At 42.8% G+C, this 21,510-nt stretch overlaps 1 long non-coding RNA gene across 2 annotated transcripts in view; it reads right to left on the reverse strand.

Annotated features, from left to right (window-relative positions):
- LOC120368599 overlaps positions 1 to 21,510 on the reverse strand; it is a 67,911-nt gene that overhangs the window by 15,564 nt on the left and 30,837 nt on the right. Inside the window, exons 3-5 of one of the 2 annotated variants that reach the window (XR_005582684.1) lie at positions 20,391 to 20,639; positions 5,527 to 5,592; positions 4,458 to 4,630 (exon numbers count right to left, since the gene is read on the reverse strand). This is a non-coding gene — a long non-coding RNA (uncharacterized LOC120368599). The remainder of the gene's footprint in view (positions 1 to 4,457; positions 4,631 to 5,526; positions 5,593 to 20,390; positions 20,640 to 21,510) is intronic. The other variant, XR_005582683.1, reaches the window with a different exon arrangement.

The raw sequence follows: 21,510 nt of genomic DNA on the forward strand, positions 1-21,510 counted from the left end.
TTGAGAAACCTGCTAACCACTGCAGCAGCTGATCTGGGTCTAGCCCTGTTTCTAGTCACTAGTTTATGGATCATGTTAGCCCAGGAGAACTGAACCTGCACCTCTGTGCTCTATAAACCTCTCTGCCAGCTCCAGGTTGTATTAGTTACCTTCTAACAATCCTGTGAAAAGGAAGAAAACCTTGGAATTTTTACCATTGGCCCTTTTAAGTGCTGAACTTGTTAATTAACACTATTTCAGCAGCTTCTAGCTTGCACTGTCAACATGACACATAGAAAGCTACTAACTTTAGCTCTGTAGATCTGAAGTAGGAGTACAGCTCTAATTCATTTGAGGAGGGCATAGATAGCCAAGTTAGGTTATTCTTCTCCAGATTCAAAAGAAAAAAGAGACTGAAGAGGCTTCAACTCATACATCACTTATCCTGACCTAATATGCATGGACTGTAGAAGAGCAAACTCCTACCGAAGAGCAATTCTCAAAGCGCATCATTATACTATAGCTACAAATGTGTCAAAATGCTAAGTCTTTGATTTCTGGAGTTGCCAAATACTGTGGCTCAAATCCTGACCACTAGCACACAGCCTGAATAATTGGGACTTGCACTGTGGAGATACACGTGGGTAGAGGGAAAAATCTTCCTTATCAGGGCCCAACACAGCAGTGGAGCCTCTCAACACTTATTCATGGTGATAGAGTAGTGGTATAACCTCCAAAGCCATTTTGCTTCCCGCCAGAGGAATGATTATAAGTATTTGAACTGTAAAAATGATAAACGAAAGAAATAGTATTTTTCTATTCACCTCATACAAGTACTGTAGTGAAATCTCTTTGTTGTGAAAGTGCAACTTACAAATGTAGATTTTTGTTGCACTCCAAAACAAAACAATGTAAAACTTCAGTGCCTACAAGTCCACTCAGTCCTACTTCTTGTTCAGCCACTTGCTCAGATAAAAGTTTGTTTACATTTACAGGAGATAATGCTGCCCTCTTTTTATTTACAATGTCACCAGAAAGTGAGAACAGGCATTTACATGGCACTTTTGTAGCATGGCAATCATTAGTGGAACACTGGACGAACAACAACAATTGATTTACTCAGTATACGGAATTGGCAACTATGCCACCAAACACAAATCCATGCTATTAGCTCTTCTTTAAAAGAAGTAAGAGCAAACATAAACCAACATACTCAAAGTACAAGTGAGCCATTGGTCCTGTGAATACTTTGAGGAAAATGTTCTCATGCTCTTCAATGCGTATGTGAGAAAATGAGTATAAGAGCTGTGGGGTAGAGTTCTGCAATTTTGTTAAATTTCTGAGCATTACCGAGCCACTGTTTAAATGACCTAGAGAAGGAACTGCACCAAAATCCTGGATCCAAACACCCTCAGACTTAGTGGCGTTGGGATTCAGATCTCCACTGAGCAGCCTAAGTCACATCTTAAAAAAAAAAAAAAGATACAGTAAGTGTTGAAGAGCAATAGACTTAGAACTTGATCCTGTTCTCACTGAAAGTGACAGAACTCCATTGATGCCTATGGGTGTGGAACAGGTCTATAGCAAAGAAGTTTATTCAGCCAATATCTCATATGATAGGCAGCCTGATACACTGGCAGAGAGGGAGATGGTTAATTACTGTCCCCTCCCATCCTTTGAGTCACTATGGAACTTGGAAAACTGATTTTGGAATGGGATGGGCACGGGCGAATGTGTACTGTAACATATTATATTGTTTATTTTTCCTCATTTGGCCTGCAGCCCTGGTTCAACTCTTCTGCTCACCAAAAAGGCTTGACTTGGTCTCATGTTGTATTGAAATGTTATTGCTTCTGATTGGCCAGTTTTGCCATGTTGCCTGATCTTTAGATTATGCATTAATTACACTGATTACTTAAGAATTCCCAGTTATCAGGTTGAGGGTTGGCAGGTTTCTGCCCACGGTCAGGCCCAGTATTATTAAATTATTATATAGTTGGGAACCCTGATGTGAACATTTGCAACACTTAAACCAGTGGCCCCCAACCTTTTTGTGGCCAGTAGCACATTCATGTTTTCAGAAGACATTCATGTTGGCAGGCACCAACCATTTTTCAAGGCTTATTTTGTATGTGTACATTAAATAATACGAAAATCATCATATTTAATATTACAGAATATATGCATCCATAAGATAAAAAAGGTAATTTTACATGTAAAAAAGATATTAATTAAATTTGGCAATTACTCTTTCATCTTACCATGTGAATTTGCTCTTTTTTATCTACCTGTAAGAAAAATTAAGGAGTTTTTACAAAATAAATATCATAAACAGTTTTATTTATTTTAAAAAAGTAAAACATTGTTGAACTGCTGGTCCAAATATATTTATTATTCTTAGTTTAACATAGATAGCCAGTTATGGTGCATTAAAAACTATTCTTTGTATTGTTACTTGTATCTGGATTTCAATTAAAAAACAAACAAACTAACTAACAAATATGAAAAAAAGTGAAACACAAGTTAATCATATGTGCTCATCAGCACTTAATGGAAAATAGGTATCATTAATTCATGTGGTTTTTCTAATAAAAAGTCAGTGTGATTTTTGGCACTGCATTTCTTTGGCCAATTTTTTGTAGTTGGGAGAGTAGGAGGATAGTCCCGTTCATAAGCAATTGTCAAGATGGGCATCTGTAAGCCGAGATCTGTATTTTGATTTTATGATGTTCATTATTGAAAACAGAACTTCGCATAGATAAATGGAACCAAAATAAGATTTTATTTTGTATGCTACATTTTTTAAGGCAGGAAACTTTTTTTTGGTCAACCAAATTCCAAAAGTTTTCATCTGTTGCATAGGATTTTAGAACAATATCATTTTGAAGGTCCAAAATCTCCAGTTCCACGTCTTCTGTTCTTACTTGACTGAGACTCGCAATTGATGGAACCATTTCTGTTACTTCTATTTGGCAAGTAAAAGGATTCACAAGAAAGGCAACTACAGGCTCAATGATTGTGAACTGTTGAAATCTCTTTTCAAATTGTTCCAGAAGTGTTTGAATGTGGATAACAAATGGTGATGGGTTAAAATGACTGTCGCGTACCTTTTTCTTCATACTTGGGAAATGTATGAGAGACTTCGTCTTCATATGTGTGACATCCACAAGATCAGTTTTGCTTTGAATAATTTTACAGAACGTATCATTTGAGCCACGTTTTTCTTTTCCCTGGAGCTCAAGATTTAAAATGTTCAATTTGTCAGTGATGTCGGCAAGAAAAGCCAAGTCCATTAACTAGTTGCTCGAAGTTCTGATTTGTGGACTTCAGAAATTCTTTGATCTCTTCAATTAGGCTTAAAAAACATGCAAGAACTTTACCTTTGCTCAGCCATTATACTTTTGTGTGCAAGATAAGATCAGATTATTTATCATCAACATCTTCCAACCGGGCCTTAAAAAGTTCAGTGTTACAAAGTTTTCGCTCAAACACAGTTAAATTATTTCAATAACGACATTCATGACATGTTGAAAAGAAAGAACTTTGATGCAAAAGCTTCTTGGTGGATAATGCAATGATAAGACAACTTTCGGAAAGGATTCATTCTTCTTGCAGAGTGCAATGAATCCATTGGCACTGCCCATCATTGCTGGTGCCTCATCAGTGGTGATCACAGACAGCTTGTGTAGTGGTATACTAATTGATGTTACGTATGATTTGACTAAATTATAGATGTCCTCACCCTTTGTTCGCCCTCTCATAGGAAATACTTTTAGTAACTCTTCTTTTATGGTAAAGTCACTAAATACCACCCTCACCATAACTGCCAACTGCACTGTATCCAATATAACTGTTGACTCATTGAACTGCAGTGAAAACCAGTCACATATTTCCAAGTCATCCTTTAGCTGAGTTTGCAAGTTGCTTGAAACTGCATGTATCCTCCTCGTAACTGTGTTGTCTGATAACTGCAAGTCTTGTTTTGCAGACGAAATCTCATGCTTGTTAGGAAATCCTTGAAACAGGCAATCAGCACTAGTCAAAAATGCTTCCTTCAACAATTCACCATCTTGAAAGGTTTTTTTTTCTTTGCGAGCAGATGAGCAATTTTAAAGGAAGCAATAGTAGCACTTTTAGACGTTACCACTTGTCTAGTGAAAACAGATTGCTGGGCAGATAGAAGAAAAATTAACTAACTCAAATCAAACCTTTCTCAACTATGGCTAATGTCAAAAGAGCCGTGGTTAGTTTGGAAATGGCGTTCAACATGATGTGTTTTCGGCACTGCAACAGTACCACTGCACAATAAGCAAACACATTTCCCTTTATTTTCAATAAAACAATAGGATTCTTCCCACTCGGCGTTGAAATAATACATATGTTTTTTATTTGAACCACTCATTTTGGGGCAAAAATGTTAAAAAAAAAAAATAAAGCACAAGAAAACAGCAGTATCAGTGCAGCGGAAGAATACTCACATACAGGGTCGGCTCCAGGCACCAGCGGAGCAAACATGTGCCTGGGGTGACAGATGATATGGTGTGGCAGTCCATCCATTCTTGGGACGGCAGAGTCTCTCTTCCTTAGTTATTATATTTTTCTTTCCCATCAAATAAAGTTCCACTTGTGTGGAGGAATTAACTGTTTTTTGCTTTGATTGAAAGTTGAAGAATTAACATCAGAAATAAAACAATTTTAAAACGCCAAAATTACTTTAAAATTGCCATACTGATTTGTTCCCAAGTTTCTTTTAAAATGTGGCCAGTACCTTAAAGCCACCTTTGCCACTCCCTCTATCCTCAGCTGTGCCAAGCAGTGTTTGGGGTAGCGGACCTGTTATCTTGGGCAAATAGGCTGTCTGCTCCTGGCTGAAACTAGCCTATTATGTCTAAATTCCCCCTCCCTCAGCCATAGCTGGCTGACTGAATTTATTTTTGGATGTTAATTAGGCTGCCATTGACTTGGCTCAAGATATTATCTGAAGCTATTTCCCCCCCGCCCCACTCTCTTTGTCCTAGATTTAAAGACAGTGCCCATATTTCTCTATACTTCCATAGTAACAATTTCTACTTGGTGTCAGATATTTAACAGTGGATGTATTCCCAGCTGTTGCATAAATGTAACACTTCGAATCACCCTTCCAGTGCACCTACTCACTATTACACATTTTAGGTTTGTTTTCTGTGAATAGCCTGTAATATTTATTTAACAGTCACTGTTTTGGCAAAACACTCCTGCCAGTACATGCAGGTGCTAAAATATCTGCAGAACACACACACACACGAAATCAATTTGTTTTAAAATTTAAATGAATATTTGTGGAAATCCTTTTTCTGCACCATTCAGCCAGCTCTATTTACATTAAGTGTTAACACAAGCCTGTGTTGGTGCAATACACTACTTAGAATTAGTTTATAGCTAAGGATATCTACTATTTGTATAGCACTACCAGGGGTTTTAAGTGAGGGTCCCGCTCTACTTTGGCTGTGTGGAGTGCCTTGTTTGAGAAGGGAAAGGGCTGCTGTGAGCTGTGAACCAGAGACTTACAATCCCACTTCTTTGTTGTGCCACTTGCAGTCCAGCCAGGGATTTTCTGGTATGCAATTTTCAGACCTGTTTACAAATTCAAAATCAGTTTATTCGCAGACTATTTGATAAGAAGTTTGCATAACTGCCAAGAGATAAAAGCAATGGATGAAAATAGTTAGGGAGTAATACAGAAGCACTTTGAAAAGCCACCGAAATACATTGCCTCAGTCACCAATTATTTATCATCAACAAAAGATAGCAAAAGTAATGCCATTTTATTCTGTATGATTCTTGTATTCAGGATGGTGCTTTTGCTTTGAAACCAATACTACTCCCACGGATGATTACAAACAGACCCAACTCTGAGAACGTATAATGAACGTCCTTTGTACCTTGGCAGTGAGCAAAAGAATGAGACACAAATCATTCAAAACTTCAACAAAAGTCATTTTCTTTATAAAGAGCATGAGGCAGCGGTGGAGGTTAGGGCTGTTTCATTAGCCCGATTTGAATCCATACCTCAATTCTTAACTATTCTAAAAACGATTTGCAGTGACTTATTGGAAGAATCGAATGCTAAAGCAATATACACCAGCAGCGCCCGGATATTGCTGCTATTTCTTATCTGGTTTCCAGTAGTGCTTGGAGGCCCCAACCAGGATTGGAATCCCTTTGTACAAGGCACCGTACAAACATACCAAGGCCTTGTTTACAGTGAGGATTTGCCCTTATACCAGCCATCAACCCCTAGTGAAGACAGGAACAGCCACTGCACCAGTTTCAAGCCAGGGATTTGAATTGGTGCAGCTCAGGGTGGACAAAAAAAAAAAAGATTTTTTAAATTTAAAATCAGATTTTTATGTACATTAAATACATTTTTGTTTCTAAAATAAACCTATTTAAAATTATAATTTGAAATTATAACAGCCTATGTTAAGTTCTACACTTACTATAATCTATTAAATAATTTTAATTAAAATTGAAAAATATTAAGCAGTATTTGTTTGTTGCTGCAGTTTTAAAGACAGTCAAACCAGAGAACTGATGGAACAGCCAGCTTAGTTCTTGACTACATAAATCATCATTATTTGTACAATTTATGGCATCATAAGTAGAACATCTCTTATCATTCATTACCTTCCTGCTAATTTATGCAGGGGTCTGCTGTTGATATTTAGAAGTAGCACCCAAAATAGGAACCTTAAAATATTCTCTCACCTCTTTAGGTGTGAACATATGTTTGTGTAAAAACATCTCAGTTCCTTCTCTAAGAGGTAACCATAGGGGAAAGGAGTTCCCTCAATAAATAGTTAGGCATGACTATAGTATACGACTATATAGAATAAACTGTTTTCTCGACATTTATCAATATTTGCTGTATCGCTATCAGTATTTGTTAACATTCATTCTTTGTACATCATCAGTTAATCATGTAAAGTACTTATATTTACCATTGTTTTATCTCTATAGGGGTATGTTTATTGTTGATATTATCAGCTGTTTCTTTTGCTAAAGAGAAGATTATTATTCACATAGCATTCTTCTTCAGTCCTGCACAAAATGCCAACTTTGCTTCCAGTGGCTCTCTCTGTATGTTAGTGGAAGATCTGTCTAGACACTTACATGGCCTCTATCACCAGAGTCTCTGAGTGCTCTCCCATAACACATGACTTAGGCACTGTAATAGTCCGGTGTTGGGGCCGTGCCCTCTCAAGGGCCGTCGGGAGCCAGGCCGCCTCACTACACGGCCCAAATCAGTCTCCGGGTTCTGAAGGTCTTGGGGTTCTGCCCCTCAAGCAGGGGCTGAACAGAAGGCACACGGTTACTGCAAGGAGTCCCAGCCCTCAGTCAGGGCGAGGCAGCAGACACTAGGTCTAGGCTCAGATCCTTCCCGCAGGCTGAGCACCCATACAGTCAATAAGCCATGGCCCTCATTCAGGGCAGGGCAGCAAACCAGTTCTAAGCTCCAGTCCTGGCAGCTGGAGCTGAGCCGTTACAAAGTCAGTAAGCCCCAAGCCCTAGCTCAGGGCGGGGCAGCACACAAGAGTCCAGGGAGCTCAGATCCTTCCTGCAGGCTGAGCAGTAACAAAGTTGACAAGCTAAGCCCAGGCCCTCAATCAGGGCGGGGCACCAAACACAGCAGTTCTAGGCTCAGCTCCTTACAGCAGGAGCTGAGCAGCAATAATAGTTCAGGGCTCCAGTCCTTACATCAGGAGCTAAGCAACAATAAGAGTTCAGGGCGCAGGTCCTTGCATCAGGAGCTGAGCAACAATGGTCAGTAAGCCCCAGTCCTAGGTCAGGGTGGGGCAACAAACAATAGTCCCAGGGGCTCAGGTCCTTGTAGCAGGAGCTGAGCAGTCACAACAATACCGGGGCTCAGGTCCTTGTGTTAGGCTCTGAGCCACAGCAGGTAAGTGCAGGCTTCTCTGCCTGACCGCTGGTAGGAGGGGGAGTCTGCCACCCATGAGTGGGGTGGCAGGGGGGACACAGGCCCACCCACTCCACTGTGTCCCAGCCCGGGGCCCTAACAGCGGCGTGGATCCGCTGCAGTCAGTGGGGATCCTGGCCGCAACACACTGACATGGGCACGTCAGTGCCCTCAGCCAGACAGGGGTCGGCTACCCCCGGGCTACACTCCATCTCCCCCTCCTCGGGTACCTGCTCGTCGCTGGGCTCGGCAGCGGGGTCCCACACCATGGGCTCCTCGGCGTGCTGAAGGCGGTCTAGGTCGGGCTGCTCCTCCGGACTCGGGTCAGGGGGCCGCTCGGGCCGCTCCTCGGGGTACCGGGCTCGGGGCAGGCTCGGCCAGTCCACCTCGGGGTACCTGGCTCGAGGGAGGCTCGGTCCGTCCGCGCCAGGGTACCTGGCTCGGGGCAGGCTCGGTCCGTCCGCGTCAGGGTACCTGGCTCGGGGCAGGCTCGGTCCGTCCGCGTCAGGGTACCTGGCTCGGGGCAGGCTCGGTCCGGCAGGAGCCCGGTCAGGAGCGTCCGTCCTCTCCGGCCGCTGGGCTCCAACTGAGTGCTGAGGCCGGGCTTTTATACTTCCTGTCCCGCCCCTTGACTTCCGGGGGGCGGGAACAGGTGGCGGTGGCTCCGCCCACTTAGGTGGCTCCGCCCACTTAGGTGGCTGTTCTGGTTCCTCTCTCTCTGGGGTCGTCGGGAGCCAGGCCGCCTCACTACAGGCACCCACAAAAATAGTGATAGGGCACTGTCCCAGGGATCATAGGGCTTACCTTTGTATATTATAGTTCAAACTTGTGTGTGTCAGAATAGTGACATATAACATCCTTAAAAATCTTATGGAAGAGAGTAGTATAGTAGGTTTGCAACAGGAATCTGTAAAGTTTGAGGAAATAAAACCCATGGTGTATTATGATCAGTGGAATTGGAGGCAGAGGGCCTGTATTCCCGTGAAGGATTGTTATTGATGGGCCATCAATGGAACAGAGAATGCAGAGCGTTAGCCTGGAAGCAACTCAGCCCCGTGGAGGGAGCAATGCACAGATTTTAATAAAGTTTGTTTGACTTAGCAAAGAGTGAAGCTGAATGCAGGCTAAGGAAATAATGGCATCAGCTGAGCTGTGAGTTCGCTGAAGTGCAGCAGCTGGCAGTGCGAGCCACGGAGCTCAGTCTGAAGCTCTATGGAGCCCTAGATTTTGTGGACACAAATCTAGCCCAGCAATGGCCATGGTGGAAGGAGCGGTTTGAGCTGGATGCGGACCTGACCAGGAAAGTAAAAAACTGTTATCTTATCTTATTGTGGAACAAGGAAGGGAAGTCTGAACCACTCTGCCTTGAGCTTCACAGCACACCTGAGTCCTGGGGAACTATTGCTCCCCAAAGCAGAACAAAAACTATGGCGCAACATAGATTTTTCCACTAAAAACCAATCCGAAAAGGAGGAGGTAGACCCATATATGTTACACATTTACGCATATTGGCTGTTACATGCAATTCTGTGGACCTGACAGACTCTTCAAAACACAAAAACAAACCCAACAAACCCCACAGAGATAAGAACATAAAACTCAACCCAGAAAAAAAAATGTAACAAACAGGGTGTGGTGACATACCTTGGACATTTGCTCACAGTAGAAAGACTGAAAGCAGATCCCAACAAGATCAAAGCAGTCAGAGGCACGCCAGGGGATGTGAAAAGGATACACCACTTGATAGGAATGATCAATTTTCTGTCCAAATTCTGGCCACACCCGGACACAGTAGGAGAAACCATATCAGCTCACAAGGCAAGATGTTGAGTGGGACCAGCAGGTCCCCAACAGCAAGCCTGTGACATGCTGAAACAAATAATAATGGATGCCCCAGTCCTGAAGTACTACCAGCCAGGAGAACCACTGATATTCCAGTGTAACACATTGGAAAAAGGATTGGGTATAGCTCTTTTACAGGAGGAGCTGGTCACCAGCAGAGCCCAGTCAGAGACTGAACAGGGGTATGCCCAAACAGAAAGAGAGCTTCTGGCTGTGGTATTTGGAGTGGAACGACTCCATCGGTACACTTACGGGTACACAATAGTAGTGCAATCAGGCCACAAACACCTAGAGAAAAAGCACCTTTTTGTGCTCCAAAGAGATTGCAGCACATGTTAAATGTGCCTCCAGCATTACCAGGCTAGAGATCAGATATTGTCCACGGTGATTACTGGTGTCCTGAGCAGGGCATAGAAACCCAGCACCAGTGAGTTGGGGCAAGGAGATGAGGACACTGAATTCCCATTAATATGCTGCACTATTTCTCAGTTTCAACAGCAAAGCTGATGGAAATCAAAAAGGGGCTACAGAATAGGACAACTAACTACAGACAGTCAATAGAGCCATACCAGCAGGTGGTCAGAAGACAAAAAGCTATGTACCAGATGGAGCAGAACCATCTTTTCAAATAAAAGACAAGCAGAGTGTGCTGGAGGGAATATTTTGAGGACACAGAGGTATCCCTACCTCATTACATAAGGATGTTATGCAAAAAAAAAGCATGCCTCCTACCTTGGCATTGACACATGTGTTAGACAGACTCAATAGTGTGTTTGCTGACAAGGAATGAATACACAATTCCACTCCTTGATAACAGGGTGTGACTCTTGCCAGTCATGTGATAACCTCCAGCAGAAAGAGACTGTTACTACATGAGCTGCCCACCCAGCCATGGGAAACATATGGCAGTGGAATTATTTACCTTCAAGGAGAAAGCAGTACTTAGTTACAGTGGACTACTATTCAAGTTTTTGGGAGGTCGCTGCCCTGCCTGATATGAGAAGCAAGACAGTGATTGGCAAACCAAAGGCCACTTTGTGAGATATGGCCTTCTGGACACTGTATTTACCGACAATGGACCTCAGTTTTCCTTGGAAGGATTCAAGAGATTTGCACGTAAATGGGAGTTTGCCACATTTACATTTGATATTATAGTATTGGCATGGACACTTCTTCCCCAGCACATCCACAGAGTAATGGTAAGGTGGAATCAGCTGTGAAAACAGCTAGGAGACTGTTACACAAGGTTTTTCTTCTGGGTCAGATCCTTGTTAGCATTTTTGGCACACAGGAATACCCCATCATAAGGCTATGTAAACAGTCTAGAGTAGGCACTGATGGGGTGAATGACCAAAACCTGTTACCAATGAGGTGAGACCTGCTGCAGCCAGCAGGATGGAGATACCACTAAGAAGAGATGTCCAACAATCAGAGAAAGCAGGCACTAGAGTCCAACAGGTCAGACGGAACCCAACCAGACAGCCTGGTGGGAGTCAAGGGTGATCCACGTGGACTTTGCCCTAAACGATCACTGTGCGGCAAACAGTGTCGGGAACGTTCCCTCGACTGAGACCGGTACTGAGCCAGGGGTGACTGCTGAGATCCCAGAGGTGGCTTGCCTCTGGAGCGTGGAGCTGACATTGGCGGTGCTTCCAGTATTGGCATGGACATAACATCCTGAGCCGCCTGCAGGGCCTCCAGTGTGGAGGGCATCTGGACATCTGGGGAGGCCTGCTCTGAATGGACCGGGCTACTGTGCTTGACTTGAGTCGGAGACCTAGAGGCCAGTGGGGATCAAAGACTACCCAACATGGGTCTAGCCTCTGTCCTGGGTTTACTCCGGTGCCATGGCGAAGGCGGCCTCTTTCTAGCCTTCTTGGTGTGCCCTGTGGACAGGGAGTGGCGCTGACTAGTTGATGGCACCGAAGGGTCACCGCGCACCAAAACCTTGGGGCCCAGTGCCGACTCGGAACAGCGCGCTGGAGCTGGGGTCAGCACTGACTCCATCAGAATAGCCCAGAGCCTAACGTCCCTTTCTCTCCTGGACTGTGGCTTAAATGACTTGCAAATCTTGCAGCGATCACTGAGATGGGTTTCCCCCAAACAGCACAGACAGTCTGCATGCAGATCACTCAGTGGCATAGATCGCCTACAAGTGTCGCATGACTTAAAACCTGGGGCACGCCGGATACTGTAGCTAAAAACTAAACTAAACTAACTAACTACAGGTACCATACACAGAACGCACAAGCAGTTTTGGGGATGAGCTACAACAAAGCTGGAGCAGAGCAGTTCCGAAGCACCTTCACTGGTGGCAAGAAGGAACTGAGGGTAGGGGGGAGCTCACAGTGCCCCTTATACCGCACCATGGAGGTGCCACTCCAGGGGTCACTGGGGTGCTCCCCTGCGGGTACTGCTAGGGGAAAAAACTTCCGACTCCGGTGCACATTGCGAGCATGCACACCTACTGTGGAATACACATAAGCAATCACTCAAAGAAGAATGTTACATATTCATCATGAATTCTCAAAAGGAAGATTAACAAGAATCTTGCATAGTGCAAGTGCATAGGAAGGTGTGGATATACATCACCTAGACTTCAAGACCACATTTTAACACACAAAGGACAATTTAAAAGTTTAGAACAATCAAGCAGTGGCTGAACTGAAGCGAGAACCATTTTAGGAGTATAGAATTTATGGAAATCTTTTGGGTTGGAGGAAGTTGGCAAATGATTGTTATGGGTCTGGGTTTTATTTATTTTATAAAGCAATGATCTGGAATATAAAATAGGATACCTCTTAGGAGAAGGTGCCAATGTCACAATGGATAGAATATAAAACCTTCAGATTATACACAATTAAAAAAAAATCAGAGCACATTATCCTAGGACTGGATTCTGAAGAGCAGAGCTGGATAGAACTACTTTTGTACCTCAAAACTCTGTAAAATTTAAACTTTGGCTAAATTTCTCACACCTGGCAAAAGTGGAATGGGCAAAATGGTATGATTTCTAGTCTCACAGAAGATGTATGCATGGCCTAGGAACATATGAACCACATGATCAAAGAAAATGCATTTCTTGCAAGGTCTCTCATATTCTGGGTTACATCTTGCCCATTTAATTGCCCCCTGGCAACCTACTGGGATGTCCTGAAGCATCATAGCCTTGTGGTAGCTGAAAGGAAGTGGCATACAATAGTGTTAGATACAGGTATATTTATCATTATATTTACATTTGATATTATAACACTAACATGACTGGAGTTTAAGGTGCTTATGACCTATAAAAGCCTTAAGTGGCCTGGGATATGCCTACCCGAAAGACTGGTTCTCCCAACGTGGCCTACTGCCAGAGCTGTGGTCAGCAGAGGCCAGAATCTTTCATTACAAGAGAGGAGGTTACCAGCTGGGTGTTTTTGGTGAAGGCCTCAGGATTCTGGAATGTCATCTCCCTGGTCCAGAATAATCCAAACTGGATGATCTTCCAGGCATTCTCCTAAAGCAATCTGTTTGACTGGGGTTTGGGGAAGGCTGAAGATAGGATCCTGGGGGCAGGAAACGGGAAGTTTTGTTGCTTTGATTAACTACGTTAATTCATTATTTGTATTCCCTTTCTGCTGATGGGTGGTTACCATTAAATGTCTAGCTAATTGTTAGGGCACCTTTAAAAATCTAGCCCCGAGAGCCTTTTGTGTGTGCATTTCTTACTGTCATCTAAATCTAAATAAATGAATAATAAATAATGGTATTTATAAGTGCCATGATAATAAGAATAAAATTTATAATTAAATAGTATTTTAGCACCCTACCATGGGCATATTTAAAATATTATAATTTTCCCTTTGATGGCTTATATATAAGGCACTATTGGAAATAGTAAGTATAAAAATACTGAGGTAATGGTTATTAGGTAATTAGGGCAAACAAGTTTTTAGGCATGGCCACCGTGTAAGTGATTTGAACATTTTATTAGCAACAATTTCACTAATAGAAATTGATAAACAGAAAGTCACCTTTCTAGTCCAAAAATTGTACTGAGTTAAGGAGGTCCATTTTTTACTCACTCTCCTAAAACTGGGCTCTTCGAGATCTGCATATAGTAATTATGAAACCAAACTCTGACCTGGCATTAAAATTGTTAACTACTAGCTTTTAGTGCAGTGAAGAAAGAGTGGGATTGTTCTGGCAGCAGCTCCAAACAGTTGTCAGAAAAATGCTTTTACTACTACTCAGTAACAAACAGTTCAGGACAAGGGGCTAAAGTTGTTTTTCTTGTCATTCTAAAACCTCCCATTTTTAATATTACAAGCTTCCTTTAGGTAATAGAGCACCTTCACCACCAGGAGAATACTACTTTTCCTCAAGTGGGTCCCTGCCCACCCCTGGCCCTCTGGAACTCATCATTGCGCTGCTGCCCCATAAGCCTTCCTGACTGGCCCCAACACGCACCTGAATCAGCTGAAGGACATCCAGACAGTCCGTCTGTGAACTGCGCCCAAAGAACATCTGTACTCGCTCGTGCTTCATACCATCCACTTTCTTGCCATTGTGTCCATCTACAGCACCAAGTGGTGGGACCAGCCACCACCTGCAGGGCACACTTTGGGCCAGCGTGTACTCCACTTTGGTTCCGTGGCTCTCTGGGGATATTAGCTGGCAGCTCCTCCATGGATCCGTGAGCACAAGTATGCATCTGGCACAGTTCGTGAACTCCTGAAACCTGTTCTTTTTGTGGCAAGAAGGAGACCCTGATGCGCATAGAGTGCATCAGGCTACAGCCCCTCTTTCAGCTCCTCCTGTGACTGTGGGGCCTAGATCTAGTCTCTTGTCCAATCACACCTCTCTGCAGAGTTCTTCTGGGCAGTGTCCACTGACTCCTGAGATGCCTTGACAAGCAGTGGGTGCTGTTTGGGTTCTCCGCTCAGTCCCCCCTTCTGGTTCTCTAATTTTTAATCTTGATCTCATTCCTGTTCCTGTTTTTCTCTTTCATTGTCCCAAGTAATCACCTGCAGCCTCGGCTCAATGGTTCCTCTCCCACGGTTGAAGGGGCGGGACTTCAGCTTTGGGCAGGCCTAGACTCACCTGTCCCAGTACCCACAATAGGTACACACCTTCCAACTTTTGCAACAAATGAGATACTACACAGTCCTGATTCATCTCTCTTCTCTGCTGCCCCGCCAGTCCCAGTCTCACCAGGCTCCTTGTCCCCATCTCCTGCTTTCTCTCTCCCCAGACTGGCTAATATCCCTACTGCATCTGAGTGAGGCAGCTTCCTCCTCCATGCTGTCTGGACAGCAGTGTGTGCGCGTGGGGGGAGGGGGGTAAATGAGAGCACAAGATGGGCTCCCTGCTGTCATTCCAGTACCTGGCCCTGGACCAGAGCAACTATTACAGGAAAAGTCCAGCTTCATCTCCATAACCCTGGGTTGGAACTTGCGCTCTCATTCTGTGGAGCAGGAGCATACAGAGTCTGGTCACACATAGCATGCTCCATCCCCTGAGAGTTCATATGTATGACCAGACTGCGCATGCACCACGCTCACAGAGCAACTGAACATGCTCCATCCACCCTGTACTCGACAGTTGCTCTGTGAGGGTGGCACATGCAGAGTCTGGCCAGCACTAGGCACTGTAAGGGTCTCGAGACTGCTCAGCGAGGATGGAATCTTCAGAGTTTTTACCGCTAAATTCTAAAATCTCTGAGCATGTGTGGACTGCAATTTTCAAAGGCTTATGACTTGGCTAGATATAGGTGGCTTTTTATGAAGATGGCAAAAGGCACATGCCTGACACAAAGGCCACCCTATGCCAAATTTCAAGTCCTTGCTCCAAAGCATGGGCAGCTAGAGTGTCTCAGAAGGCGTCTTAAAGAAAAGGTCACCTGATTTTTTTTTTAACGCCGGAAAATGATGAATTTTTTTTGAAAACATTCAGCCTGTGGCAGATACCCAGAATAAAAATTGCAGCCCACTTAAATTTGGCAACATATAAAACAATTAAACAAAGGTTTTATAAGGGTGACTGACACTTCCCATTAATGATAGGAAGTGCTACCAGCCCCACTTATGACATTTTTTCATTTTTCTGGTTGAGCCAAATTTCAGATAAATCCAACGCCCCCTTGCCAAATATTTATCTCATGAAGTGCCATTGTGCGCCGTTACTATTCCCATCCACCGTAGCAGATCAATCCAGAATGAATCACCCCAATGCCAACTTAAATTAACTTTAAGTTGGGTGATAAATAGCTCCTGTTCTGAAAACAAAATATGATAGAGAAAAACCATGTTCAACATGAGCTACCAAAGCCACAAGATTTAACTATGCTATCAGTTGCTGTAACTGGTACCTGGAACTGTGCTTCATACAGCTGACTCTACATGGACTCTCAGAAAGCTGAAGATGTCTCTAAGAAATCTCATTCAAGCTCCCTAAGCAATTTTAGAGCTGGATCAACTATTTCATTCATTTTTATTGAAAATCCAAAAGGACTGAAGCAGAGTGATTAATGTTCTTGTAAGCCCAGTGCATTGATTCAAGGAAGGCTCTATAATTAAAATAGCTTTTAAAACAAAATCTCAGTATCAGACACCCAGTATTATTCTTCTCATTAGTGGGAAGACTAGGAGAAAACACTAGGGACAGCAGCATCTGTTTCCATTACAGTGTGGGTCTGCCAGCTAAAGAAGCATTTAATCACTCAGCAATGGCCATGTAAGCCTCTTGCTATTTCAAGGCATACATCTCTTGAGCTAGAAATCCATTGTCACTTGTGGTGCTAATATTCTGGGGTTATCAAAGACAAAGCACAAATCCACTGATTTTAAAATACTAAATACATTTTTCTTAAATCATTAATTATTCAACTACAAGGGACAGAGTAGTTATGAAACTGACCTCTTACCTCATCTGACGTCTGAAAAACTGTCAAAGAACCTGCTAATGAGCGTTTTGTATTTGAAATCGTATTGCAGAAGCTTGTTAAATCTGATTATATTATAAAATGCTGCTGCAACAAGGTTAGCGGGTCTAATCCTTTTACAGCTATTTGTTTAAGGGGTCCCTCTCTGCTGTATGATATACGTTTAGGTTTGGTTCACAGGAGAAGTATTAACTTAAGAGGTCTGTCCTTTTACCAGAAGACTTTTTTATTGCATTTCACTAGCTGATGCATCGACAAGGTCAACTGTGTTTCTCAGTCATCTGAGGTAGATACATTGAGTTCTATTGCAGTTTACTGTTTGTGGGCATTTTAGAAACAATGGAGGCTGCATCTACTCTGGGTGGCTTTTAAAGATTCTGGGACACCTTTTGAAAGAGTCAGGAAGTGATTGAACATTTTCATGACTATCTGACAGCTGTCCAAATACTATGCCCCCACAAATAGCAGCATGATATTTAAGAAAATAGTCATGAGTCACTTTGTATTTATTGGGGAGCTCTGTTCTTCACCATCATCATCTTAGGATGCCAGGTATTTCTCTCACCTAGCACAATTTTCCACTCAAGCTCTGGAACTTCTGAGGGTCCATATCCATGAAGGTGAATACTATGGGTTGGATAATTCATGCCTGCCTCATACAAGGCGTAGACTCCTAATACCAACTTTCTTACTCTTGGTGTAGTGATGTCCTTGATTACATACAAGTTGTGCAAAACATATCAAGGATTATAAATCAGGTTAGTTTGTCATGATTTTGCTTTTGATATCAGGGTGTAGCTGTACTGCATAGAATTTTAATAAAATGTATGAAAAGCGCCTGAAATGTGCCCACAGGATCTCCTCCAAAGTCCAATGTAGTCAAAAGGAATTGACCTCAATGGGCTCTGAATCAGGCCCACAGTACATTTTTCTAAGTATACCTATACCATACCATCAAGCAATAGGTGACAGTCTATTGAAGACATTGCTTGGGATATTACAATGCAACTGTCTAGTCTAAACTGTTAAAGAAATACAATTAAAAATAAATGTTAGCATGCACCAAACCAGGGCCTGATCCTGCAAACACTGAATGAATGTGAATAACTCTTGTATCATGAGAGTGTCTGCAGAACCCCAGATACAAAAATGGACTGAAATCTTTTAGATGAACAGTAGCTAACAGAGTGAGATGCAGCCATCTATGTGATGAGGAGCAACCAAATGGTGCACATAACACTTCAATCTCTTGAAACCATTACTTTCAGAATTAGGAGCCTGAGTCATTCAGGCACTTTTAAAAATGTTACTCAATTTAAGAGGCTACAAATGCTCCATAGTGCAGAAAACATCAGCCTATTTGGTAAATTCCAGATACATTGTTGAAATCCAGATCTGCTAGCAAACAATTCGTGCCTAGGAGAGAAGAATTAAATTCACAACAAATAATTCAGCCAAGTCTAGTGAGTTTGGCAAGTTTCTCTCTGGTTCACTGAATCTGTCAGCCTGGGAAGATTATTAAAGGTACAGTGGCCTGTACAGGCAAAAGCTCAAAGGAGATGAAGGCAGGAGGCATGCAGCCTGAACATTGCCATCATGCAATAAGACATTATTACTGGGCATCCAGGTGAGCTAACTGTTATAATCCTTCAGAATTAGCCAGTGATGGGGTGAGGAGGTAGAACAGAAGGATCTCCCCATGCTCCACAGTACCCCATAACTGGCCCTAAAGCTGAAGGAACTCTTTGGTGGGAGAGATAGCTGTCTTGTCATTCTTGTAAATAGAAAAAGTCACTGAAGCAGAACCTTCACCTGCATGAGCTCTTCTCTCCTGAACAGCTCCCCTACTCTCTACAATGGGGTGAGTGCTTTTTCTCCTCATTGGGCTTATACAATGGGCCATCCTGTCCCCTAGATATTTCATTTCACCAAGGAGGCAGTGTTTGAGGTCTTTGGGGACTTGCATCACCCAGAAGGCTGCACATAATTCTCTATGGATTATGCTCAAAGACGACATGGCATAGAGTCCCCATATCCAACTTCAACAAACAAAGAAATTAAACCGGGCATCTGTTTTTTTTGTGGGGAGGAGTTTTGGGTTGAACACTGACAATCCCAAGAAAATCTCTTTCTTTGTTCTTAAGGGTACGCCCACACTGCAATCAATCAAATCAAACAAACAAAAAACCCCACCCCAAACCCATGGCAGCAAGTTTTAGGGTACATCTATACTACCCACCGGATTGGCGGGTAGTGTTCGATGTATTGGGAATCAATATATCGCGTCTTGTCTGGACGCAATAAATCGATCCGCTAATCGACGCCTGTACTCCACCTCGGCAGGAGGAGTAAGCGCAGTCGATGAGGGTGCCACGGCAGTCAACTCGCTGCTGTGAGGACGGCCAGGTAACTCGAACTAAGATACTTTGATTTCAGCTATGCAAATAGCTGAATTTGCATATCTTAGTTTGAAACCCCCTCCCCACCCAGTGTAGACCAGCCCTTAGAGTCTGTGTCAATGGACCTGGACTTGCAGGCATCACACTATGGGGTTAGAAAGAGCAGCGTGGAGGTTCAGTTTTGAGCTAGAGCCTGGGGTCTGAGACCCTCTGCCACTAGCTGGGTGTCAGTGCCCAGGCTCCAGCCCAAACGTCTACACTGCTGTGTTTAGCCCCACAGCACAACCCCACAAGCCCAAGTCAGTTGAGCCCGGCTCCGAGACTTGCTGCCCCAGGTCTTTTTTTTTGGCAGCGTAGACATAAGAGGTGAGACGTTTTTTCCTCCACATGATCCTTACAGATATAACTAAATGTAAATAATACTTGCTGTAGCACCTTCCATTCCAGGACCAAGAAGTGTTTTATTAAACATTAAAAAACTTTCCTAAGGCAATATTAGCAAGATCTGGTATTGGCACTAGAAGATGTTTTCACTTTGCAGTAGTTTAAAAAAAAAAGAACCTTGGAGTCGCATTGTAAAGGCAGATCATTCCTCCTTACCGTGTAATTTCAGAAGCCAGTCTCTGACCAATCAACTGGAATATTTAGTGCTGTATTTTTCTATAACAAAAACAGACCTTTTAGACTATCAGCCACTTGTTACCAAGGCTGGCAAGTTGAGTCATTTTTACTACTAGCTTAAAGGATACATGGAGAATCATGTGACTCCACTGCTTCAATAAAAGACAGTATTACAAGCTGCTGGTCCCTTTTTAGTCTCTATTCAGTATATTTTCCGGCAATGCCACCTGACATTATGGAGTCGCAATAATTCATTCATTTCTGCCAAACAAAAACACACAAACCAAAAACAACCCCTATTTTGTATGGCTTTGACACAGGGACATTGCATTTCTAAGAAGGGAGAGGACGGGTGGGTGGGATGAAATAAAGCAGCTTCCAGTAACGCTCTTCCCTAGTAACTGATTTTAATTGGGATTAGTTTCTGCAGGACTAAACTTTAGAGAAATTAGAGATAAAAAAAATCCTATTAAGCAAACCTTCTGAAGTGTGTGTAAAAGCAGGAGAGACTGAGACACCTAGGCTATAAAACCATTTTTTAAAGCTACTGTAGTTGCCAGGAATCATATACTTAGTAAAAGTTAATCTGAGTGGGCATTATTTGAAAAACTATGCCCCCCTTTTAAAGGCAGGAAGAGTTTGAATTGTAGGTTCTTTCTGTACTTACTCTGGTTTCTACTGATGTTTGCTCTCTTACTATGCTCCTGCTTTCTAATGATGTGACTAGTACTAGCAGCACTGCTTCTTTTTTTGATAAATGTGTCTTTGGTGGCACAGTAACAATTCTATCATATAGTCTTCTATTTTCCAGCTGAAATGACCAGTAGTGTGCTCATTTAACCACTGCAGAAATACACAAGACGATCCCCAGCCAGCACTGTTCACTTGAGCAGAAATAGCTGCAGCAGAGATGAATCTGGGGGAAAATAGAAGGAGAGAGAGGACCCATGGCTCAGGACCTATCTTTCCTAAGAAAAAATAAATGAGTAAGATACATTATGTTCATTGATTTAGCTAATGAACAGCAAGGCCAGTTCTAAAGGGGAAATACAGCCAACAACAGCAAAATAAAAGATACAAGTTGTATTATATTTATTAGCCAAACTGCCTGGTTCTTTTCACCCTGGCATCCATGAAGCCAGACCTAACCCATATCACTTCTGAACAGGTAAAGCTAATAATGGAAAAGCTGAAATAAGAAAAACAGAAGCAAAGGGGCTATCAGTATCCCATAAATCTGGAAGAGCTCAATATGCTGGAAAATATTGTTTTCCAGTTGCTCTGTGGCTTTGTGATAAATGAAGGGGCAGAGTGGGGGAAGTTCCCTTTTATGGACCAGCCAGCCATAAAATGCCTCTTAGTAGCTGTTCTCTACTTGCTTCGCCTGTAAAAGGATTAAAAGTCTCACTGTGATGCATAGGTAAAAGGAAGTGAGTGGGCACCTGGTCAAAACAGCCAATTGGAAGGCTAGAACTTCTTAAAATTGAAACAAAACTCCTCTTTTGCCTGTCTGTTGTTGTTCTCTGGAAGAAGCAGACAGAGCAACTATGCTGTAAGAAACTTGGGGCCAGGTATGAAAAATCATTGGTATACCTAGAAACTACTCATTTGAAATCCCAGATATGTAAGTAGATCAGGAAATGTCTAGGAAGATGCAGTTAGGTTTATCTCTTTTTATTTCTTTATTGCTTGTGGACTCCTCTGTGCTAACCCCAAATGCTTTTGTTTTGCTTGTAACCTTTAAGCTGGACCTCAAGAACATTATTTTTTATGCTTAATCCTTGTAA

This window comes from Mauremys reevesii, linkage group 7 (genome assembly GCF_016161935.1).
Source record: "Mauremys reevesii isolate NIE-2019 linkage group 7, ASM1616193v1, whole genome shotgun sequence".
NCBI classification, from domain to species: domain Eukaryota; kingdom Metazoa; phylum Chordata; order Testudines; family Geoemydidae; genus Mauremys; species Mauremys reevesii.